This window comes from Mustela lutreola, chromosome 8 (genome assembly GCF_030435805.1).
Source record: "Mustela lutreola isolate mMusLut2 chromosome 8, mMusLut2.pri, whole genome shotgun sequence".
Lineage (NCBI taxonomy): Eukaryota > Metazoa > Chordata > Mammalia > Carnivora > Mustelidae > Mustela > Mustela lutreola.
The window spans coordinates 75,042,660-75,069,226 of NC_081297.1; positions in this window are offsets into that span (position 1 = coordinate 75,042,660).

The window sequence follows — 26,567 nt, forward strand, 5'->3', positions numbered from 1 at the left end:
CTTAATCAGCTGACCGTAATAAGTGTTTAATATTTTCCATACAGAGAAGCAACGATGTCATTTGTAAAATCACATGATGTTTGCCAAGAGTGAAGGTAGACTGATCTATGCCTGTACTAAGGAGACACTCTTTTTTATTTTTATTTTTTAATAAATAATGTGTTATTAACCCCAGGGGTACAGGTCTGTGAATCGCCAGGTTTACACACTTCACAACCCTCACCATAGCACATACCCTCCCCAATGTCTATAACCCCACCACCCTCTCCCTACCACCCTTCCCCTGGCCACCATCAGTTTGTTTTGTGAAATTAAGAGTCACTTATGATTTGTCTCCCTCCTGATCCCATATTGTTTCATTTATTCTTTTCCTACCCCTCATACCCCCCACGTTACATCTCCACTTCCTCATATCAGGGAGATCATATGATAGTTGTCATTCTTTGATTGACTTATTTTGCTAAGCATAACACCCTCTAGTTCCATCCACGTCGTTGCCAATGGCAAGATTTCATTTCTTTTGATGGCTGCATAGTATTCCATTGTGTATATATACCACCTCTTCTTTATCCATTCATCTGTTGATGGACATCTAGGATCTTTCCAAACTTTGGCTATTGTGGACATTGCTGCTATAAACATTCAGGTGCGTGTGCCTCTTTGGATCACTATGTTTGTATTTTTAGGGTAAATACCCAGTAGTGCAATTACTGGGTCATAGGATAGCTCTATTTTCAACTTTTTGAGGAACCTCCATGCTGTTTTCCAGAGTGGTTGCACCAGCTTGCATTCCCACCAACAGTGTAGGAGGGTTCCCCTTTCTCCGCATCCTCGCCAGCATCTGTCATTTCCTGACTTGTTAATTTTAGCCATTCTGACTGGTGTGAGGTGGTATCTCATTGTGGTTTAGATTTTTATTTCCCTGATGCCAAGAGATGTGGAGCACTTTTTCATGTGTCTGTTGGCCATCTGGATGGGGGACCCTCTTTAGAAGTGGCATGCTTACCTTTGTATGTTGAGATTCCAGTAGAACATAGGTAGGTCAAAGCAAATTAAAATATAAATCTATAATTTTTCTTTTCTTTTGCCTTTTCAAATAATATATTGATTTTTAACTTAAAAAATTTCTCTGTTCTTATTTATAAATAAATACATAAATAATTTTTATTTATTAATTAAATATATAGTATAGATTTCTGTTCTGAAGTGTTGGAAGCTGAGGGCATTAGAGACCTTTGACTTTTAGATTTTCTATCAATTTCACTATCTAAATAAAGTCAGGTGTCATCCCTGTGTTTAAGGCCTGAAAAGACGATCTATAGATCTTAGAAGAATGATTGGTAATGCCCTAACCAAGTTCTTTTTTGAGCAAATTCCAGGAGCACTGTAAGAGTTTGGGCTGTTGCTGTATACGTCTTTCTTTAGAAAGTTGTAAAATTGAGGAAACAGCTCTTCTAAGCAAGTTTTTATTTGACCAGAAGATATTAACTTTATTGCCTCCATTAAATACTTCCACCCATAATTACATCCCATCATCTCATTTTTCTCTAAGCTCTTGCACTCAGACAGGCTTCATTTTCTGACCTTTCTCTATGCTCTGCTATAGCCCACTTAACAAGAAAGATTTTTTTTTTTTAACTTTTATGAGCAACAGGCACTTGATTTATGGAAGCAGTTGTAAGTTGTTATTATTGCCCAAATTCTATCATGTTGATAAATGAAAACAAACAAACCCTGGTCTTATAGTTACAAGCAAAGAATTATTAACTTCATGATTAAGGAGAAGAATGTGAACTGAAAATTCTGTGGTTGTTTCCTGTGTCTACTTTTTCTATGTGCATAGGAGGCAGGTTACCTTTCCTCCCTGAGTTTCAGTTTTTTCTTTAGTAAAATTGGAAAGTTCATAAGCATTTGATTACACAGTGAATGATAAGAGACTGGTCCATAGTAGATACTCAATAAATGTTAGTTGTGCCTTCCAACTAAGCTTCACTAATATGTCTCATGTTTTATAATGGATTATTTGAAAAGCTCCTATAAATTTTTGTATTTCTCTAGTGTTAACAGTGTTGGTGGTCCAAGAATGATGAATTTTAGATTGCTCTGATGAATTTTAGGTTGCTCTGATTTTCACTTTCTTCCCAGAAAAATATAAGCCAAAGAAATGTTAATTTCTTTGTGAACCTTGTTTTTATATATCTGAGTCTGGAAAATACAGTGTTTCAGAGACAAAAATTCATCAGATTCTGTTACAGTCATTCCTAACTCAAGGCTCATTCAACTTATATAATGAATATGACCAAGGATCTGTAATCTTGGGTCTATGCATGAGTTTTAGAACCTTTGTGACCCTCATGACCCTATATTGATTTTGCATTCTTCAAGAGGTAGGACCCATGACTTTTATCAGACAATCAAAGTGTCTGTGAGCTGAAAGTTGTTAAGTATACTACTTTCTTAGGTTTTCAAAATTATTGATGGCCTAGGAACTTTGGAACCAGACAGTCAAAATTTTGAATTTAACAAAGCTATTATAAAATAATTGAAGGAAACAAGAGCTATAAGCTTTTGGAACATGGATATTGGTAATAACTTCTCAAAGATGCTTCAGTATTAGATACAAAGGGGTGTCTTGTGCTGGGTGGGGAGTGAGCAGGTTATCGCAGGAGGTAGACCTTTCATGCATAGCTGGCTAGAGAATTACTGATCAGGTCTACTGTTTTTGTAGACCTTGGAAAGGGTTTCATAGCCTGTGATGTATGTTGAAAACAAGACTGGAATTTTTCATTGTGGATCTTCCTTTCTTTTGCCAAAATCGTAACATGGGAGATTAATTTCTTTCCATTAAGAAGGCTGTCTTCTGAAAATCCATATGAAGATACATACTCCTGTAGAAATGATTCTCTTTTTTTCCATTTTATATTATTTTATTTCTTTTCTCCAAAATTCATTGTTTATGCACCACACCCAGTGCTCCATGCAATATGTGCCCTCCATAATACCCACCACCAGGCTCACCTGACCCCCCAGCCCCCTTCCCTCCAAAACCCTCAGTTTGTTTCTTGGAGTCCATAGTCTCTCATGGTTGGTCTCCCCCTCCAATTTTCCCCAACTCACTTCTCCACTCCATCTCCCAATGTCCTCCATGTTATTCCTTATGCTCCACAAGTAAGTGAAACCATATGATAATTGACTTCCTCTGCTTGACTTATTTCAGTCAGCATAATCTCCCATGTTGATAAAAAAGTTGGGTATTCATCCTTTCTAATGGAGGCATAATACTCCATTATATATATGGACTACATCTTCTTTATCCATTCACCTGTTGAATGGCGACTGTGGCCATTGCTGCTATGAACATATGAGTACAGATGGCCCTTATTTTCATCACATCAGTATCTTTGGGGTAAATCCAAGTAGTGAAATTGCAGGGTCAGGGTAGCTCTATTTTTAATTTCTTAAGGAATCTCCACACTGTTTTCCAAAGTGGCAGCACCAATTTGCATTCCCACCAGCAGTGTAAGAGGGTTCCCCTTTCTCCACATCCTCTCCAACACATGTTTTTTACTGTCTTGTTAATTTTGGGTATTCTGACTGGCTCAAGGTGGTATCTCACTGTGGTTTTGATTTGAATCTCCCTGCTGGCTAATGATGATGAACATTTTTTCATGTGTCTGTTAGCCATTTGTATGTCTTTGGAGAAGTGTCTGTTCATGTCTTCTGCCCATTTTTTGATGTGATTATCTGTTTTGTGTGTGTTGAGTTTGAGGAATTCTTTACAATCTTGGATATCAGCCCTTTGTCTGTAGTGTCATTTGCGAATATCTTCTTCCCTTCCGAAAGTTGCCTTTGTTTTGTTGACTGTTCCAGGTGGGATTTATCCATGGGATGCAAGCGTGGTTCAACATTTGCAAATCAATCAATGTGAGAGAACAAATCAGTAAGAGAAAAGAGAATAATCACATGGTCCTCTCAGTTGATGCAGAAAAAGCATTTGACCAGATACAGCATCTTTCCTGATTAAAATGATTCAAAGTGTAGGGGTAGAGAGAACATTCCTCAACTTTATAAAATCTATTTATGAAAAACTCCCAGCGAATATTATCCTCATTGGGAAAAGCTGACAGCCTTCCCTTTGAGATCAGGAACATGACAAGGATGTCCACTCTCACCACCTTGTTCAGCATAGTACTAGAAGTCCTAGCAACAGCAATCAGACAACAAAAAGAAATAAAAGGTATTCAAATTGACAATGAAGAAGTCAAAGACTTTCTCTTCACAGATGACATGATACTTTATATGGAAAACCCAAAAGACTCCACCCCCAAACTACTAGAACTCATACTGTAACTCATTCAGTAATGTGGCAGAATTCAAAATCAATGCACAGAAATCAGTTGCTTTCTTATACACTACCAATGAAAATATAGAAAGGGAAATGAGAGAATCGATTCGATTTTCTATAGCTCCAAGAACCATAAGATACCTGAGAATAAACCTAACTAAAGGGGTAAAGGATCTGTGCTCAAGGAACTACAGAACACTCATGAAAGAAATTGAAGAAGAGACAAAAAGATGGAAGACCCTTCCATGCTCATAGATCAGAAGAATAAACATTGTTAAAATGTCTATACTGCCTAGAGCAATCTATACTTTCAATGCCATCCCAATCAAAATTCCACTGGCATTTCTCAAAAAGCTGGAAGAAACAATCATAAAATTTGTATGGAACCATAAGAGAACCCGAATTCCTAAGGAAATGTTGAAAAAGAAAAACAAAACTGGGGCAGCACGTTGCTTGATTTCAAGCTTTACTACAAAGCAGTGATCACCAAGACAGCATGGTACTGGTGCAAAAACAGATACATGGACCAGTGGAACACAGTAGAGACCCAGATATGGACCCTCAACTCTATGGTCAAATAATCTTCGACAAAGCAGGAAAAAATATACAGTGGAAAAAAGACAGTCTCTTCAATAAATGGTGCTGGGAAAACTGGACAGCTATATGTAGAAGAATGAAACTCAACCATTCTCTTACACCATACACAAAGATAAACTCGAAATGGATAAAAGACCTCAATGTGAAGCAGGAATCTACCAAAATCCTAGAGGAGAACATAGGCAATAGTTACTTCGATATCAGCCACAGCAACTTTTTTCAAGACATGTCTCCAAAGGCAAAGAAAACAAAAGTGAAAATGAATTTTGGGACTTTATCAAGATCAAAAGCTTCCATAGAAATGATTCTTAAAGTCTGTTCTGTGAGCTCCATCCTAAATATGTATTTATCACATACTAAACATGGCCTCCACCTTGAAAAGAGGAGCTTAAAAAAGGTAAAATATTGACATACATAAACTAAAGTCAGAGTATAAAGTGGCAAGAGCCACAGAAAACTATAGATTAACAAAAGTGTAAAGATGAAGAAGAAATTATTACCTAATTTGGCAGTGGGGTTGAGGTGGTTTTTTTTTGGCTGGGGGTTGAGGTTTTAAGGGTAGGAGGAGAATGGGGGAGATGTTGGTCAAAGGATTCAAACTTTAACTTCTAAGATGAGTATGTTCTGGAGATCTAATGTACGGCATGACTAGCGTTAATAATATATTTAAAAAACATCATTCTCCGTGATCAAGTGGGCTTTATTCCTGGGTTGCAAGGTGGTTCAATATTCACAAATAAATTGACCTGTGCATCACATTAGTAAAAGAAAGGATAAGAACCATCATTTTAATAGATGCAGAAAAAGCATCTGACAAAGTACAACATCTATTCATGATAAAAACCCTCAAAAAAGTAGATTTAGAGGGAACATACCTCAACATAATTAAGGCCATATATGACAAAACCACAGCTAATATCGTCCTCAGTAGAGGGAAAACTGAGAGCTTTTCTCTAAGATCAGAAATAAGACAGGGATATCTACACTCACCACTTTTATTTAGCAGAGTACTGGAAGTCCCAGCCACAGTAATCAGACAAGGAAAAAAAAAAAGGCAACCAGACTGGTAAGGAAGAAGTCAAACTTTCACTATTTGCAGATGACCTGATATTCTATCTAGAAAATCTGAAAGATGCCACCAAAAAACTTCTAGAGCTGATAAAGGAGCTCAGTAGGCTACAAAATCAACATACAGAAATCTATTACATTTCTATACACCAGCAATGAAGCAGAAGAAAAAGAAACTAAGGAATCAATCCCCTTTACAATTCCACCAAAATCAGTAAGATACTTAGGAATAAATCTAACCAAAGAGGTGAAAGACTTGTACACTAAAAGCCATAAAACACTGATGAAAGAAATTGAAGACGACACAAAGATATGGAAAAACATTCCATGCTCATGGATTGGAAGAACAAATATTGTTAAAATGTCTATACTACCCAAAGTAATTTATACCATTTAATGCAATCCCTATCAAAATACTAACATCTTTCACAGAACTAGAACAAACAATCCTAAAAGTGTGAGGAACCACAAAAGAGTGGAAAGAGCTCAAGCAGCCTAGAAAAGGAAAAACAAAGCTTTGTTATGAATTCATTCATAATTCATGTTTGAATTAAGATGAAGACATCATAATTCCAGACTTCAAGTTATATTACAAAGCTGTAATGATTGAGACAGTATGGTGTTGGCACAAAAATAGTCACATAGATCAATAGAACAGAAAACCCAGAAATGAATCCACAATTACATGGTCAATTAATCTTCAACAAAACAAGAAAGAATATTTTTGGGAAAAACACAATCACTTCAACAAAGATTGTGATAGTGTTGGGAAAACTGGACAGCCACATGCAAAAGAATGAAACAGGACTGCTTTCTTATACCCTACACAAAAATAAATTCAAAATGGATTAAAGACATAATTATGAGAACTGAAACCATTAAAATCCTAGAAGATAACACAGTTGGTAACATCTTTGACACTGGCCATAGCAGTTTTTTTCTAGATATGTCTCCTGAAGCAAGAGAAACAAAAGCAAAAATAAAGTATTGGGATGTAATCAAAATAAAGAGCTTCTGCACAGCAAAGCAAACAGTATACAAAACTAAAAGAAAACCTATGGAATGGGAGAAGATATTTGTGAATGACATCCAGGGTTAATATCCAAAATCTTTAAAGAACTCTTACGACTCAAACCCAAAAAACAATATTCCAGTTAAAAAATGGGTAAAAACATGAATAGACATTTTCTAAAGAAGATACATAAATGGCCAACAGACAAATGAAAAGATACTCAACATCACAGATCAATAGGGAAATACAAATCAAAACTACAATGAGGTATCACCTAACACCTGTTAGAAAGGCTAAAGTCAACAACACAAGAATCAACAGGTGTTGGCAAGGATGTGGAGAAAGGTTACCTCTCTTGTGCTGTTGCTGGGAATGCAAATTGGTTCAGCTACTCTGGAAAACATTGTGGAGGTTCCTCAAAAAGCTAAAAATAGAACTGCTCTGTGATCCAGCAATTGGACTATTAGGTATTTACTCAAATAATGCAAAAATACTAGTCCAAAGGTATACGTGCACCCTGATGTTTATAGAAATATTATCTACAATAGCCAAATTATAGAAATAGCCCAAGTATCGACTGATGAATAGATAAAGAAGAGAAGGTATACATTTATATATAGAGTATATGTATATATGAGATATATATTACATATAGCATACATATAGAATGAAATATTACTCAGACATTAAAAAGTGAAATTTTGCCATTTGTAATGACATGGACAGAGCTAAGGAGTATTGTGCTAAGTGAAATAAGTCAGTCAGAGGAAGACAAATACCATATGTGGAATTTAAGACACAGAATGAACAAGCAAAGGGGAAAAAAAGAGAGAGAGGCAAACCAGAAACAGACTCTTCACTATTGTGAATGAACTTGAGGGTTAGCAGAGGTGAGGTAGGCAGAGAGAAGGTTGAAAGGTGATGGGGAGTAGGGAGTGACATCTGTGCTGAGCACTGGGTATCGTACAGAAGTGCTGAATCATTTGAAGCTAATAGTACACTATATGTTAACTAACTGAAATTTAAACTAACTGGAATTTAAATCTTAAAAAAATACTGTAGAAATTTCCTGTGAAAGTAGGATCTTAACTGTTCTCACCACACACACACACACACAGGGATAGAATGAACTGTGTGAAGTGATGGATGTGTTCATTCACTTGATTATAGTAATCATTTCACAATGTATACATACACCAAATCATCACATTGTACACCTTAAATATATACAATCTTATTTGTCAGTCACCCTTCAATAAAGCAGAGTAGGGGTGAGGCAGACTCAGAAGGTAGAGAAGATTCTGTAGAGAAAGCCACATATGAACTAGCCTTTGAAAGATGCAAAGTATTTGAATATGTTGACATTTGGTAAAAAGGTCTTTTAGGAAAAGGAAATATCATATTTAGGAATATTAGGCCAGGAAATTTGTGATGTATATGGAGTACGGTACCTGTGGCACAGGATATACAAGGGAAATAGCTGAAAGTTAAGGAAGCTTCTCAGGACCACAAGCAGAGAATCTCTTAAGTTATAGAGTGTTTTAATCCTTTGTGAAGATTCTCCCTGCAAGTTTCTGTTGGGTCTCGAGGACTCGTGTCAGCATAGTTCACTCACATGGCCATTCTATTCATAGCTTCTTTGGCGATACTACCAAGAAGGTACAAACCTATTAACTTCCATTTGAGATTCTTACTCAATACTAAGAAAAAACTCAAGGGAAGATAATTCGAGAGAAACACTTCTAGATCCTTAAAATGATAAAGAGAATGAGACTAATGTTATCTCCAGTTGGATGCTGGCTTGTCCCAGACCGCACTTTTAGGGGAAAGGGACATTAGAACCTTTCTAGTTTGTCTGTGGACATTTTGTAAGTATGGAACTGAAGATACATGGTTCTATTCTCATTTGACACTGGCACATGGTATAAATACAGAATATAGGTAATCCCTTAAAGGATCACTGTTAGCTTTGCCTCACAAGTTGAGTGTGAGAGAAGGGAAAACCTGATGAAGTTTAGGAAGGCAAGTCAGTCAATATCACTGAATTATTGGTTAAGGTATGGTGACCAGTCATGTATGTCTTTCGTTTTGCTATTTTTTTTTAACCTATACAACTGCATTTTATTTGAAGGGAATAATTAAAAGATGAATTTGAGAAATAAGACTTACTTTGTGGGGGTGGGGTGAGGGTAGGTCCTAAGACCAGTGAGTCGTCTTGTGTTTTTTCCATTAATAAGTTGAAATAATCTTTTAAAATTACTTATTTCTATAATTATTCAACATAATAAAAGAATACCCAGCATAAAACTATTTAATCAAATTAACCTGTCTTGTTAATATGCTACTTTTTGGGGGTAGGGACAGAAGAATCTAAGTGTCTCTGATGATCCATTACTTGTCTTTTAGGTATAAATCCTCACTCTCCAAAGGCTACATAGACCATTATTGTGGATTGGATCTGGTAGGTGAGCCCTCATCACAGCAAAATTCAGAGCAGAGATCCAACCTTCAGGTGTTTGGAGAGCAGAGAGATACGTACATCCATGATGGTTATAAGTAGCATTATGCTAAAAAAGCTCAGAGTTTTTATAATTCTATTATCTTGATCTTAGCTCTGATTATTGCACACATTGGCAAGGCTACCTCCACCCAAATGGCTATAATAAGCTTTACATATACGATGCAGTGGGGAAAATTGGTTTGTTCAGGGTATATAAGTTAGGATGACTATTTCTTTTGGAGTTTATTGGTACACATTTACATACCAGAAAATGATAGTTATGTGAGTTTGTATGTTATACAAAAGTTGTGGAAAGGAAATTTATGTCTTTTCACCGACAGACCTAAATGGTAGTCTGTAGGAGTGAGGTATCACTGGTTTTTAGTATCTTATTAAAAGTTGGAAGTATACATTGAGGTTGCTAATATAACTAGTTGCTTTCAAATGAATCTTTAATGAGAGCCTGACCTGAGGATGTGAACCAAGATTGAAATTGAAATAACTCATCAGACATATTAGTTCTGGATAGGCTAATATATGCAGGCTGAGGCTGGAAAAGAAAACACAATTTTATTCAGAGAGTTCACAGAGAGTCTTAAGAAGTTATTTCTAGGGGCACCTGAGTGGCTCAGTCGTTAAGCGTCTGCCTTCAGTTCAGGTCATGATCCCAGAGTCCTGGGATCGAGCCCCGCATTGGGCCGAAGCCTGATTCTCCCTCTCCCACTTCCCCTGCTTCTGTTCCCTCTCTTGCTGTGTCTCTCTCTTTCAAATAAATAAATAAAATCTTAAAAAAAAAGTTATTTCTAGTAGGTTTGATGTATATTTATAAGGTCTTTCTCTACTTATTTCTGTCATTAGTGGGTGAGAAAATGTTTTATAAAATTCTGTTTGGACTCAGAACTGGGCAGGGGTGATGGTATCTCTTAGGGGAGCAGAAAACAGAGTTTCAAGCTGTGCGCTCTCAATTTACTTAGGACTCCGTGTCTATAAGATCTTTTTTATTTTTTTCCTAAGAGAATGTCTTGAAATAGCACAGAAGATGATTTGGCCATCAAGTTCAAGCCCTTGATGAGTTTACAGAGTATGAGAAAGAGACCCATTTTTACTGTGAAGCATTTTGTGAGAGATCTCAGTTTGCAGAAGGCTTTCTAGTGCAGTCCATTAGTATTTCCCCATAGGAATCCCACACATTAGGCGAGGGTATTTCCCCACTGTTGGTCAGAAGGAGGATGATAGGGAAGTATTTATCTGATTAGTAACACAGTTAGGAAGAAAGCTTTCAAATCACATGTAGTTCCCAGTCTGTTGCTTAGCTTCCTGAGTTCTACTTCCTTCCTTTCAAATGTTCCTATAAAATATACATATGGGTTAAAAATAATTAATTATAATTCTCCTTTTGGTTGCTATAGCAATGGCAGTTCCTTAATGCATCCTGTGTTCCCTCATGCCCTTCTGAATTAACTTAGCACAAAACAGCCGGATTTTAGAAATAAATTCCTTTGAAAATAGGTGTCAAGTATTATTAGAGGGATTTTATGATGTCCAGATGAGAATCTACAGACTTACTGTGGGGCCATGGCCTTGTGACTGTGGTTACAAGATAGAGATGGCTCCTCCACTGGGCCCTTTTTCCCACTGTGAATGTTCTATTTTGAGAGCAACCAGTGGGAGTATGGATTAAGAAATATATAGAATAATAGCCAGAATATCTTTTTTTGTAATTGTATACCAAAAAATGGATTCAGAATCTCTTTATACTCCTCTTCCCCACCCCACTGGTCTCTTGAATCTTTTTTCTGATTCAAGGGAAAGGGAAAAATAGGAATGTTAAAAGTATTTAATTCAAAATAAAATAGTTTAAATGTTATAAAAAATCATAATCCCAATCTTCATTGCTACTTATTGGCATAAGAGAAAATTTAATTAATTGAACAAAATAAATTGAACAAAATTGTATCCTGTCTCTCTGATATTGACCATTTATTATGGATTTGTAATTTACTTGGATCTGTTATCCAAAGTTTTGATTCAATTATGAGTCATCTTTATTGAAATGAAATGGAACCTATTAATAGAGCTCTAGTTCTTATAAATAATGAAATAACAAGAAATTCAACCCATTGTGTTTATCTAACTTACTGTTTCCATTAGGGTTAAATCAGAGAAGTAGAGCCAGTAGGAGATACATGTGTTACAGGGTTTTAATCTCTGTGTGAACTGGCTGGCTCTCCAAATAACCCCCTAAGAATCTCAGTTGTGGTCCACTCTAACGGAAAACATATAATAAAAGAAATTCTGGGAGATGTAGTTCACCGCAGCCAAGTTCACACATGACAAAGCCATCAGGTGTGGTTTGAGATTTAAATACTTTCTTTAGGCCTTTAGGGATTCGAAAACAACATTAAGTGCCTCAGTCTACCTCAAGTTTCTTGCAACTGATCTTTTTTTTTAAAATGTGGTTTAGAAAATCATCCATTAGAACTATTAATAATGCAAATTGGCAAATGCTAAACAAAATATAGCCTCTGAAAATAATGATCAACAAACCGTCTATTAATATTAATCGCATGTATATGCCTTGTTATTATTATTGGGCAATTTAATCCAGTGCTTCAAGATTTTTGAAATTCTACAGTTGAAGGAGTTTAAATGCTAGCTCAGTGACCTGCTAGTGAGTGAATTTAAACCCCATTTCCTCCTATACAAAATGAGGATGATCATACCTATTTCCTCGGATGGCTAGGAGGTTAGTTAAGACAATGTATGTAAAGCTCTTCACATAGGGTCTGGGACAGAGTAATTGCTCAATAAATTATAATAATTATTGTTAACAGTAGAATGTTTGCCATTATTTTGTAAACATTTTTTTGCTTTTACTTAAAAAACAGTGATTAATAGTTTTGACCCTATTTTGTTCCAATGAAATTTCTGACAGCATCTTGCCAGAAAGCGAACATAGAGACACTAAGATATGTATTTGATACCTCAGTGATTTTTCAAGTCTTTGCATTCTAAATCCCCAGTGCTGACATGAACTTTCTGCTCTCAGTCTGGGCTGATTGATTTCAAGTTAGCAGAGAGAAAAGCACCTGGTGAGCAGTAAGCAGGTGGAAAGTCCTGTGTTCAGATAGAAGGCTGCTATTTCCGTACGCACACTTTCCTTATCCCTGTCATTCCTGTGCAAAGATGCTTTATTTGTACATGGCCAAGGGCCTGAAGCCAAATAAGAAGCAAATGCAATTAGAGGAAATGGATGAAATTTCCTTACATAAGAATTTTTTTTTCTTTTACTCTCCAGGCTGCAGAAATTGCAGTTGTTTGTTGCAGAAACTAATAAGAGCAAGGAAAATTATTCTGGCTCTCTACTATAAAATCAGTGGAAGAGGCAATTTGTAATCCACAGGGGGTTTGTTTCATGGGCCCAGTGAAGAAATGTTGTGCTTATATGGCCTTTTAAGCCATGAAGATGAACTTAAATCCCTCTCCTTTCTGTCAACAGTATCTACTCTAGGAGAGCCATTCTGTTCTAGGGAAACAAATCTAAAATTTGGTTAAAATAGAAATGATTTAATAGGGATGTCTGGGTAGCTCAGTGGGTTAAGTGTCTGTCTTTCACTCAGATCATCATCCCAGGTTTGTGGGATCAAGCATCAGGCTCTTTGCTCAGCAGGGACCTGCTTCTCCCTCGGCCTGCTGCTACCTTGCTTGTGCTCTCTCTCGCTCTCTCTGCAAACTAAATAAAATATTTTTTTAAAAAAGAAATAGATTTAATAAAATTTATTTTTCATTAAAGCATTTTAAGAGCTTGGAGCTATGTATATTGCACAAGGGAGATGGTGATGAAGAAGACTTTTATTCCATACCTTCTCAACAACTCACATCAAACATTCCTAAAGGGGCGCCTGGGTGGCTCAGTGGGTTAAGCTGCTGCCTTCGGCTCAGGTCATGATCTCAGGGTCCTGGGATCGAGTCCCGCATCGGGCTCTCTGCTCAGCAGGGAGCCTGCTTCCTCCTCTCTCTCTCTGCCTGCCTCTCTGCCTACTTGTAGTCTCTCTCTGTCAAATAAATAAATAAAATCTTTAAAAAAAAAAAACATTCCTAAAGAAATATTTTAAAATGTAGGATGATCTCAGTGGTATTTTGGGGGTGGGGGGAGAAGAAGACTCGGAATCAGAACATCTAACTTTGAGCTACAGTTTTGCTCTTGTTTTCCCACCTGGTACTAACCGTTTACCGTCTTGGACTGGATTCCTCCAATATAAAATAGGAATGGTAATGTGTGTTTCTGTTTAATCACATAGCGCTATGGGGAATATTAAATAATATGATAAAATGCTCCACAGGCCTCTACTGCTGTGTGTGTAGAGACCGTAGTGACAGTCCATACTGTAACACTAAGCTAACATTGGTTTAGTTTCTGCTACTAAACAAGTGAGAAAAAAAAAAATAGAACGAGGGAACCGGAATATGCCTCAAAAGAAATATTTGAATTTACTTTGCGTCATATTGTTATTTATAGGGTTGGCTTTTACTGCCTATAGCTAATGGATTTATTTGTTTATTTTTAAGATTTTATTTATTTATTTGGCAGAGATAAAGGGAACAAGGAGGCAGAGAGGCAGAACGAGGGAGAAGGAGGAACAGATTCCCTGCTGAGTAGGAAGCTTGACGCGAGACTCGATCCCAGGACTCTGGGATCATGACCTGAGCTGAAGGCAGATGCTTAACCTACTGAGCCACCCGGGAACCCTAGGGAATGGATTCAATGCTTTTTATTTAATGTTATTTATAATATTTTATACCATATAGAATATGGTATGTAATGTTTTCTATAATAATTGTAGTTATTTATAGTGATACTGCTCCATATTTCAGGCCTAGATTTCAGGCCTGAGGCCTAGAGAATTCTGGATGAGTGTAGGGAGCGGTGGCTCTGATGCTCTTCCTTTGGTATGAGGAAGGTTTATGACATATATTATTAGCACTAATGGTACAGGGATGTGGTCACACAGAACTTCAGTTACTATCCGCTACTATAGAACAGTAAAAAACCAGATTTCCTTAGTTCCTTAGATATTCTGTACTGCTTCTTACTGTTGGGTGTACTCCTTTTTTTCATTTTTTAAAAAAGAGTTTATTTACTTATTTGACAGAGAGAGAGAAAGAGAGAGTGCACAGGCAGGGGGAGAAGAAAGCAGAGGGAGAGAGAGAGGCAGGCTCTCCACCCAAGTGGGGAGCCCTACTTGGGGCTCGATCCCAGGACCCTGGGATCATGACCTGAGCTGAAGTCAGATGCTTATTCGACTGAGCCACCCAGATGCCCTGACTTTTTTTCCTTGATATCTGAGCTTCACCACCAGTCTGAACTCCATGCTGTCCGAGGCTCTGGTTTGTAGGCCTTGAAGCATATGCTGTTGTTCTGACAGCTTGGCAGCGAAGCCACTCCCTTCTCATTTCTTCACTCTTTTAGGGGAGGTATTTGCTGTGCTACTGAGGGGGTGCAAGTAAAATAGTCATTGGTTATTACAAGGTGAGAATGAAAGAAAATATATTTAAAAGATAGCCGCAGAGACAAACATGAAATAGGCTCATACAAAAATCACTTGGCTGAGGGCTGGGAGAGTCCGCCAACAAGGGCTTTGGTGTGCAGAGAAGAGACAAATGTGCCTCTGGTGATGGAATTACAAGGAACAGAGTCTCTGCTCCCCCAGGACGCATTACTAGTGTAGACATCTTTATTTTTTTTTTTTAAAGATTTATTTATTTATTTGACAGAGAGAGATCACAAGTAGGCAGAGAGGCAGGCAGAGAGAGAGGAAGGGAAGCAGGCTCCCTGCTGAGCAGAGAGCCCGATGTGGGACTTCATCCCAGGACCCTGAGATCATGACCCAAGCTGAAGGCAGTGGCTTAACCCACTGAGCCACCCAGGCGCCCCTAGTGTAGACATCTTTAAAGCTCACTCTGTACCCATCGCTTAGCAGCCATCAAATACAGATGCCTGGGGTCTACCCTGAGAAATTCTGCTTGAATTATTCTGATTCGACTGATGAAGGGTGGGTGCTGGATAGAGCACGTATTTTTAAAAGCTTTCCTCATGATTTTCAGAGTCAGCCAGGTTTGGGATTTCCAGTTCTAATCATTGCTGGTTTTAGTCTTTCATGTGCTATGAAATGAAAAAAAGTAACAGAGCCTCTCTCTCGCTTGCTCTCATTCTCTTTTTGTTTTAAGAGGGTCACGGGTAAAGAGGGAGAGAAAGAGAGAATCTTAAGTGGGCTCCATGCACAGCTGGAGCCTACCTGAGCTGAAAATCAAGAGCCTCACACTTAACCGACTGAGCCAGACAGGCACCCCATAAAATCTCCTTTTTGACTCAGTGGCTCTATCTGTGAAACATGGATGATATCAGTAACCATTCATTCATTCATATCATAAACACTTCTGAGAGTCATATTCTGTGTTAGACATTATAAGAGGATCAGAGAGGGACGAGTCACAGTATCCACTATAAAAAGGGGTTTAGACTAAGAAAACTTTAAAACTGCAGACTTGAACAGCTTTGGAAACCAACTTTCTGGACACAGCAGACAGGAACGCTGTGCTGATTGAGTGATTAAATCAGTTCCTGCACCAGAGCAGCTGAACGCTTCTGGCAAACAATCCCATGACTGTGCGGACAAGTCTCCCTTGAATTTAATCTCCAAGCACACTGCCCTAGCATTCCCACTAACTGTCCTAAACCAGTGTATTTAGAGTCCCACTCCCAGACACTGTTATTTCACACTTTTTCTTTTTCTTCTAAAACATTCAACACCGCCCCACCCAATGTTCAGCTGTGGATGTGGCTTATTATTTCAGACAGAAAAATAGAGGCAGAAAATAGAAGCAATTAAGAAGGGAATGTATTGTTTCCCAAGTACCAAATCTATCTATTTACCTGCACGCGCTCTGATATGTTTTGCCTTTTTTCTTCCCGCTCCTATATATAAGCATAACAATCTCCGTGTTCTGAATCTGCTGTGCTCTTAAGTGATGGAAACACTTCAGCGACCTCCAGTCTCTGCCACATCATCAATTTATTCCTCTCTGTCAGGTCCTTCCCATCAACAAACCAGCATTAGTAGCACCTGAACAAAACTAAACAAGACTGTCCTCCTAGGAAAGCGCATCCTCCTCCAGCCCTGCACCCCATCTCTCCACTCCTGTACTCGGTAAAACTTCTTAAAACTGTCTCGGTTGTCTCTACTTTCTTTCTTCCCAATCTTTTCTCCCCACCTTCTAGAAACATCTTACCAAAGTCACAAGATAGTTATCAAGTCTCTCATCTCATCTAAGTCAGCCCCCAGATGAGATTTGACGCAGGAGGCTACTCGTTGAAAGCCCCTCCTCTTAGTGTGTCTAACTCCATGCTGTCTTGAGTTATCTTGCTATATGGGTGATTGCTTGTTTCTAGCCTCCTTTGATGACATTTTAAAAGTTGAATCTCCCAGAGGTTACTCCTAGATTCCCTTGTGGTCTCTAACTGAACTCTCGTTCTATCTTCTGGTTCCAGGATTTCAAATGCATTTCTTAGTGGATAACCCCTCAGGTGCATTAACCTACCTTTCTTATGCCTGGTGCTATCTCCCCACAAACCTGTTCTTCCTCCTTTTCAGTCCTTCCCCTTTTAGTTCACGGAATTAATTGGCTCTCCCTTTCAACTCCAAAACTCAACGCCACCCTCAATTACTGTTTTCCTTTCATCCTACCACATGAAGTGGATTAGAAAGTTCTGTTAGCTGTGTCTTCAGTCGGACTCTTCCAGTGTCCCCTGGGACCTCCTTGGCTCAAGCCACTCTCATCTCCTTCTGGGCAATGCAGGCCCCTCCTAAATAGTTTCATGGCAACCACTTTGGCTTTTCTGTAATTTATTTTCCAGAGTTGCCAGGCTGATTTTTTATAAAAGTAAATCACAGCTTATTAACTCACTTTAATGACTTCAATTGCAATTTCAATATAATCAATCTCCTTTCAAACAATTCAACTTTTAAAAAGACATTTTGGAGAAAATTGAGGAAATGTGGATGAGCACTTGAGAATATTCAAGGGTTATGGTTAATTTTGTTAGGTGTTAGGCAATTTGGTTATGTAGGGATCGACCTTATTTTTAGATGAATTTATGGATAAAATAACATGATTTCAGGAGCTTCCTTTAATGCTATAGTGTCCCATTCCTGTCAAAAAGAAAAGAAAGAGGGGGCCCCTGGGTGGCTCAGGTCATGATCCCAGGGTCCTGCGATCGAGCCCCGCATTGGGCTCGCTGCTCAGCAGGGAGACTGCTTCCCCCCCGCCACCCACTCTCTCTCTCTCTGCCTGCCTCTCTGCCGACTTGTGAGCTCTGTCTGTCAAATAAATAAATAAAATCTTAAAAAAAAAAAGAAAGAAAGAAAGAAAGAAAGAAAGAAAGAAAAAAGATGTGTGGCAAAATGACAATTGTTGACTCTGTTCACATGAAAGTTTACTATTTTCTCTACTTTTGTATGTTTGACAGTTTTCATATTAGAAAATTGAACAAAAGACACGAAAAATTTTCAGTGCTTTGTTATGGCCTTGTATAGTTGAGTATCCATCTGCCTGCTTCTCTGCTCTTGTATTCCATTCCCTTTTTTGTTGTTGTTGTTCAGTCTTATTCACCTTCTTTCTCTTCCTGAAAACTTAAGCCTGTGCACTTTCTAGTCCCCCTGCCTGGGGTACTCCACATGGTGACTGACTTGGGGTTTTATTACTGCCTGAGAAGATTTCCCTGACCATCTGATGCCCACCTGCACATACTCCATTTTTAAAAGTTATGCTACCTTGTTTACATGTTTATTGTTGGTTTTCTTCTATTAGAATTGGAGCTCCATGGGAGCTCTAAAACAATGCATAGTGGGTGCTTAATAAGTACTTGTAAGTGGATGAAGTAGACATGACTGTTTACCTCATTTTAAAAATGAGGAAACTAAGGCTATGAAAATGATGTTATTTTCCCAATGACACAGATATTAAAAGGCAGACCTGAGATGTGAACTCAAGTTTTTCTGATTTGGGAGCCTTTACACCTCTATTATATTACTTCCTGGTCTAATGGTTTAAGGAGGAGGAAGGGGGCTGGGGAGTATAATCCCCCACTCACAAATTTGAAAGATTTGCCTTTGTAGGTATATGCTTTGGGAGGAAATTCCATGATTTAATTATATTCTCAAAGGAGTTCTTCAGCCCCCCCCCCCATTTTTTACCATTATTTCTTTGGTAGCAGCATGCGATGTTAGATGCTCACTATGTAGGAATTTTAAGCCTTTGCAGACTAAAGCATTATGTTATCCAGTCCCAAAGACCTGCACTTGTGGACACTCAGTTTTTTTGCATTTAATATTTCTTTTTACTGTCCAACAGGCTATTGGACATCCCTCTATGCCTTCATACTGTTCTCTGGGATTTCAACTGTGTCAATGAGTCTGTAATAGTACAGATGTGCTAAAAAAAGTTGGACATTTAAGACGGTATGATATTCCTAAGTAAGTGTACCTCGAATGATATGGTGAGAATGGAGAGGAACAAGAAAATTAGAAAATATTGTGATTATACTGTAACATACACATAGATGCACACACACACACACACACACACACACAGAAGTCATGGAATCAGCATCATTTTTGTGTATTATTTTTTCAGTTTCCAATGAAAGAATCATTTTCATTCTCTTTTCTCAGGAAGAGAAAGTTGTTGCACAATGAAATGTTTGACTACAGTTGAGAGAGATTTTAAATTTTTAGAAATAATGCTTCTGTTTTCTTAATGTAATTTTAGAACATGTCACTATATATTGGATTTGTTTTTGTTTTTGTTTTTCAATGGAATAAATTTCTTATTTATTCCACACATCAAAATTTCCAAAAGGTAAAGTGTTAAATGTAGAAAATAAAGCCATAGTCTTTATTATTCAAAAATGTCACTATATATTATAATTCATATATGACTTAATGGTGCTAGAGGCTTATGGACAAAGTTTTTTTTTTTTAAATAGCTTATATCAAGTCAAGAAATCTATATTTATTATCTAACTGACATGATTTAACAGGAATGTATAAAGAAAAGTATTTAAATATAAATATAATAGAAAAAAGTTTAGCAAGGGAAAGATATTTGGTGTTGGGTCATTAGTATTTGTGGAGAAGACAGGATATAGAATCATAGACAGTTTTTCTCCCTGAATCATTTCATGACTTGACATTTAATAGGGACAGTGGCTAAGGATTTACTGATTATAATACTTCATTTTATGGAAGAAAAACTTGGGCCCCCAACTAATTAAGTGGCTTACCCCAACTTTTTGTAGCTATTGAGAGTAGAATCCAAATTTCTTGATTGCCTCATTCAGGGATTTTTCCATCATCTTACAACCTTATCTCATATAAAAAGCAACAAACAATAAACATGGGGAAGCTTATTTGCCAAAGTAGCATGAGTATTAGATTGATCTATTTATTTTATCTTTTCAAGTAAAGAAAATTAGAGATTTTTAATTAGAAGCAACTGATCACATTGTTAAATTGACATTGTTTGGGTTGACATGTGGCAACACTAAAAATGGATGGAAATAGTTCTTGTATTTGTAACCGTACCGATTGGGTGGGAATATCTTAATAAATGTAATATAAAACACACTGTTTATATGAATATTGAAGATTCTTATTTCAAAAACTTTTGGAAAGTTTACCTTATACCAGCAATTGGCAAGGTAAGCGCACCTTGAAGAAGAATAAATGAAAATTTCCTTTTGTATTACAATTCACATGGCATTAGTGAACCAGTATCACCTGAGTTCAGTCTTTAAAAAATATGTACAACTTCTCCAGCTATGTGGACTTCCAAGTATTTGGAGCATTGGCCTAGATAATACGACTTTTTAAGATGTCATATTAAGTCCCATAGAATTGGTGGGAAATTCAAAGGATATATTAATACATAGTGTAACATTCTGAAAAACGCATTTTAATAATTATAACAAATTATAGATAATGTTGATTGAGATTTTATTGGAAAACTGTTCATATGAATTGTAGAACACATATGTGTGAAGACATATTTCTTAAGTGAAAGGAAATTCCTCATTTTTTTCTTTTACATGATGGAAATAACTTTAGTAATTTTGCTGATTATCAAAGTAGTACAGCATCATAAAAAATTATGCAATGCTGTTTTCTCTTTTTCAATTGTGTTATGTTAGTCACCATACAATGCTGATTTCTAAGTAGAAAGTGATAGTCCTTCTTTATATCCCAAATATAAATTTTATTATTTCATTGTGTATATCTTCAGATTTTTAAAATACATGTAGTAGCTATCTTTCTACATCAATGGGAACTATAAAAAACAAAATATTGTAAAAACTATAACAATGTTGGCTATACCTTTTTATGTTAATTCATATCAAACTATCTCATCTTTTTAAATAGTTATGTTCCATTGTTCCCATGTGAGGAAATTAGTTTAACTGATCCCTAATGATAAACATTTTCTTGTTTCTAGTACCTTAATATTATAAACAAAGCTGCAATAAACATGATAGGACCTAGTGTTATATCTACTTGCCTCATTATTTCCATGTGAGTTTTTAAAAAATATTTTATTGATTTATTTGATAGAGAGAAACCACAAGCAGAGAGAGCAGCAGAGGGAGAGGGAGAAACAGGCTCTCCACTGAGCAGGGAGCCCAGTGGTGGGGCTCGATCCCAAGACCCTGGAATCATGACTTGAGCCGAAGGCAGATGCTTAACCGACTGAGTCACCCAGTGTCCCTCCATGTAAGTTTTAAAAAACAAATTATTATATCTAAAAATGTACATCTCAAATTTTTATACATATTATCCTGATGCCCTCCAAATGTTTGTACCAATTTATCTTCTTACCGGATTGACTTCTCAATGCATTCAGCAACACAAGGCAACCAAGGCGCTGAAAGGTATTTTCTTGTAGTAACAAGAAAACTTGTAATAACAAGAAAATAACAAAAACTTCAGTTCTTTCATTATGAGTGAGGTGAAGCATCTCTTTCTTTGCTACTTCTATTTCTCTGTGAAGAAACCAGTATATATTGCTTGCCATTTTCTTACTGAAGTTTTTTTTATTTTTGAATTGTAAACTATGAATTCCTTTCTGTGTGTCATTCCCAAATATGTTTCCTAGATTCTTTGTCTTTTAACTTATTTATTGTATCTTTTGCCAGTGAGTTTTAAGCTACACAATCCAATCTTTTCTTTTTCTTCATTGTGCTTTCTAGCTCTGGTGTTGTGTTTCTTTTTAAACTGAAATTTCTAAGAAGAGATCTCTAGGACATTTAAAGTTCTTAAAACGTTTAAATCATGAAAGTGCCTGCTTTAGTTTTGTGTGTACTGTCAGATAGGAATTCCATTGTTGGGATTCATGTCCTCCATGCAAAATATATATATTCCTTCCCAATAACTCCAAAAGTCTTAATGCATTCCAGCATCAGCTTTGAAGTCTAAAGTCCAAAGTCTCATCTAAATATCATACAAATCGGGTATGGGTGAGACTCAAGGTATGATTCATCCTGAGACAAAATTCCTCTCCAGCTGTGAAGCCAGACAAGTATGCGCTTCTGAAATTTGGTGGTAGGACAAACATCGGAGAAATAGATGATCCCATTCCAAAGGGGAGAAATTAGAAGGAAGAAAGGATGGGTCCCATGTAAGTCCAACAGTAACAAGACAAATCCCATTAGCTCTTAAGGCAGGAGAATAATATTCTTTGCTTGGGTGCTCTGCCCTCCAGGCCCCCTGGGATCGCAGTTTCACCCCCACTGTTTGGCAGGTGGCCCTCCCTTTGACTCAGTATGGCACTGCTGGCACAGCTTTCTGTGGTGGCCACCTTGCCCACCATGTGTCTCTCTTCCAGGGCACCCTTCACACGTCTGTTCTCTGCAGGTGTATTGATGACCGGGTCTGCTGGATGGTGATCTTGCTCTTTGAAACCAAGATGGAAGCTGTCTTGCCCCCTGCCCCCCCCCACCCCCCCGCAACCCAGGCCTGTGCCTACTGAGCCTGTCCTGGAAGGAGCAGCCGTGATGATCTCTGAGCAGCCTCTGAGGTCCTTCTTTCCTTTTCTTAAACAATAGCACAGTTAGCAGCTGAATAGCTTTATGGGCCTGTCTCGTAGACTCTAAGAGATCTGCCAGACTTTCTTCGTTCCTTCCTACATTAGTTCAGCTTTAGTTCAAACTGGCAGTGTCTTTGCTGGTATGATCCCATCTCTATTCCTGGTCTGCTTAAACGGCTGAGCCACACTCATAGTCTCTTTATCAAATGATTGCTCAGCCATATCCTTAATATTCTCTCCAGAACAAACGTTCTCGTTTTTTACAAATGGACAGGCTGAGAATTTTCCAAATATCTAAGTTCTGGTTCCTTTTTGCTTAGCAGTTCTTTCTTTAATTCATTTCTCTCTTCTTATATCTTCCTGTGAGGAGTCAGAAGGAAACCAAGCCATCTCTTCAACACTTTACTTAGAAACGTCCTCAGCTGAATATTCCGTTTCATCACTCAGAAGTTCCACCTTCCACAAGACACTAGAACACAGATCAGTCAAGTTCTTCACCACTTTATGACAAGGATTGCATTTTCTCCATTGCCCAATTCATGCTCCTCATTTCCGAGTTCTCATCAGAATGGCCTTCACTGGCCATATTTCTATGAACATTCTGTTCACTTATTTTCTAAGAATATGGAAGCTTTCTTTCCAGCTCTCTTTTCTTTCTGAGCTCTCACCAGAATCACCTTTAGTAGTCTCTTTACAACCATCTTGGCCTTTTCAAGCATGTACCTCAAGGCTCTTCCAGCCTCACCTATTACCCAGTTTCAAAGCTGGTTCCATATTTTTAGGTTATTTGTTTCAGTGGCACCCCATTTCTTGGTACCAATTACTGTATTAGTCTTCATAGGCTACAGTAACAAAATGCTATAGGCTGGATGGCTTAACAACAAAAAATCATTTCTTACAGTTTTGGAGGCTCAAACTTCAAGATCAAAGTCCAGCATGGTTGGGTGAGGGCTATCTTCCTGGTTGCAAACTTCTAGTTGTAGCCTCAGATGGAAAAAATAGATTTAGCTAGCTCTCTGGCCTCTTTAGGGCTCCCATCCTTATGACCTAATCCTCCACCAAAGGACCCCCTCCTAGTACCTTCACCTAGAGGAATTTGGATTTGAACACCTATATTTTTGGGGGGATTTAACACTCAGACCAATACAGTGGAGTAAGAAATTTGGGAACTTAAACAAGATTGGAGTTTAAATCAGGTGCTCAGGGAAGGTGATAACTAATAACAAAGGTGAGAGTTTGAGCCCTAAGGATACCTAAGAGAAGAGTAAATATTAAAAGTCCAGCAACAGGACATGCCTGGCATTTTCCATGAATAACAAGGAGGGCAATGTGTCTATAGCAGAGTAATCAGGGAGATACTCACAGGGGAAAGACCAGAGGGATATTGAGGCAGTGTCACAAATGGCATTACACTAACTGTAAGGTCTTTGGCTTTTAAGATGAATGAGATGGGAGATGATTGGTAGGCTTTAAGCAGAGGTTTTTATTTTATTTTATTTTATTTTATTTGAAACATTTAATTTATTCATTTGAGAGAGACAAAGAGACCACAAGCAAGGGGAGAGCCGAGGGAGAGGAAGAAGCAGCCTTCTTGCTGAGCTGGGAGCCCAACATGGGACCTGATGATCATGACCTGAGCAGAAGGCAGACACTTAACCATCTGAGCCACCCACGTGCTCTGAAACAGAGGTCTTAAAAGGATCATTCTAGTTACTTTACTGAGAATAGATGATAAGAAGGCAAAAAGCACTGTGAAAGCAGAGATGAGTCCAGGTTTTATGAAGCTTTGTAAAATTTGGGGAGTTCTCTTTAAGAAAAATTATAAAACATCACAACTAGAATTTAGGTGTAAAAATGTGAAGGGATCATGCAAAAAGGGACCATGGAACTCAAGGGTTCCAGATAAATCTATCTCTGGGCTGATATGAAAGAGAGAGACCAGTTAAGAAGCTATTATGACAATCCAGGGAAGAGACAATGGTGGTGTAGCCTGGAATGGCGGCAATACGGTGAATTAGATACGGTCACATTATGCGTATATTCTGAAGATAGTTGACAGGACTGGTGGACAGATTAGATGTGATCTATAAGGGGAAAAATTAAGAAATTAAAAAAATTAAATCCAAGATTTCTAATATTCATTCCTTTTCTATTTTGTTGTTTCAAACAGATTGAAAATACTATGAAGTAAGTTATTTATTTACTGACACCATCATATACTATAAACATTCTTCAGGTAAAACCACTGGAAGATTGGAATTGCCACTCACAAAACAGAAATAGGTGGTATCTATTTTTGTTCTATGGCATTTATACATCTGTGACACTGTTGCTGATTTGCCAGTGTATGCCCTTTGAGACCAGGACAAATCTTGTTTGTTGCTGTGCTTCACAGAGCTCCTCGTTGACCATCTCACACATTGCGTGATACCCAAAATTTGGAACGAGTGAATGATCTTTCCGTGTTTTGTTCCCCCAGTGGAAAGTAAGAAAACTATGCCCATTATTATTCATAGGGTTCCCATTTTTATGGAAGGATATGAATGGACCAGCCAGTTTTGAAACAGTCCAGCAGCCAGGATGTGAAGAGAATAAACCAGCTACCCTATGTACGTGACAAGTACACTGAAAGTGCAAACAAGTTTGAAACATTTTTACATCCCACAGGGGAAAAGTCTCTTTAATGTTAGCAGTTTGTCTTAGGAAAGTAGACCTTTCCTTTCGTAACTCAACAATCTAAGAGTAAATCAGAAAACTTGAAACATATACCTGTACCTGCTGCACTTTGGTGGTAAGGTTTTGGAACGTGGGTGAGTTGTGCTCTCCCTTGTCTAGGGAGGATGTAGATGTTCTCTTTCCCTGCTATCCTTATAAGGAGGCAAGGAGCTAGGTTTTTTGGTGTGGTGTTACAGCTGGATGACGGAGTTCTTTCCTTTGGCTGCAAGGTTTGTTCAACTTACAATTTCCACAGTTTTGGCTATTTCTGTAACTAATCATGTACATTGAAAAATGCTATGAGATGAAAAAGTTGTGAAGATTTAATTGAGAAGTTGAGTTTCGCAGGCAGACTGAGATAAGCTTGGCTTATCCTTGACTACAGACTTCTAGTTTGAGTGATCATAGCACTTCATTTACATTTCCTCTGAAATCAAAGCCATTTGCATGTGCAGTGATTCAGTTCCCAGTGAAATTGGAACAAAGGAAAAACAGCAAAACTAAAATAAAACCCACTTCTCAAGATCTGTAAACCATAGAGTCTCACTCACCTTCCTTGAATCCTTGAGATACTGACCTTCTTCCTACTTGCTAGGCGGAAGAACTGGTGTACAGAGGTTACTCCCTTCTCATTATTTTATGAAATATCTAAATGAAAATATCAAGTAGGCAGCAACATGTGTAAAATGGAGAGAAGCAATTTGGGTTCGAGATTTTCAAAAACCCTGGGAATTATATGCATACAAATGATGCTTAAACCCACAGGGATGGATGAGTCAATGCACTGAGAATGAAAGAGTGTAAAAAGATGAACTTGACAAATGGGGCCTCCAATCCTAAACCCTGAGTGGATCCACATCACAACATTTAGTTTTGGACAGAAGAAAAGATTCAGCTAAGAAAATCAAATGGAAACAATCGGCTAGGGATGAAGAACGGCAGGAAGGAGCGATGTCTTGTTTCCCAGCTGAGGAGACTGTTTTAAAAAGGTGACATGGTCAATTGCACCAGACGCTGCTCCAAGTTAGATAAGATGAGTGTGTCCAAAGTTGAGCAATATGGAGATAGATAATACGAGGAGCATTCATTTCAGTGGAGTAGTGGGAATGGGCATCACGCTAAACTCAGCGAAAGAGTGAAAGGGAAATGTGTTAACAGATCTTTGGCAGGTTTAGCTGAAGTAGTAGAGGAAT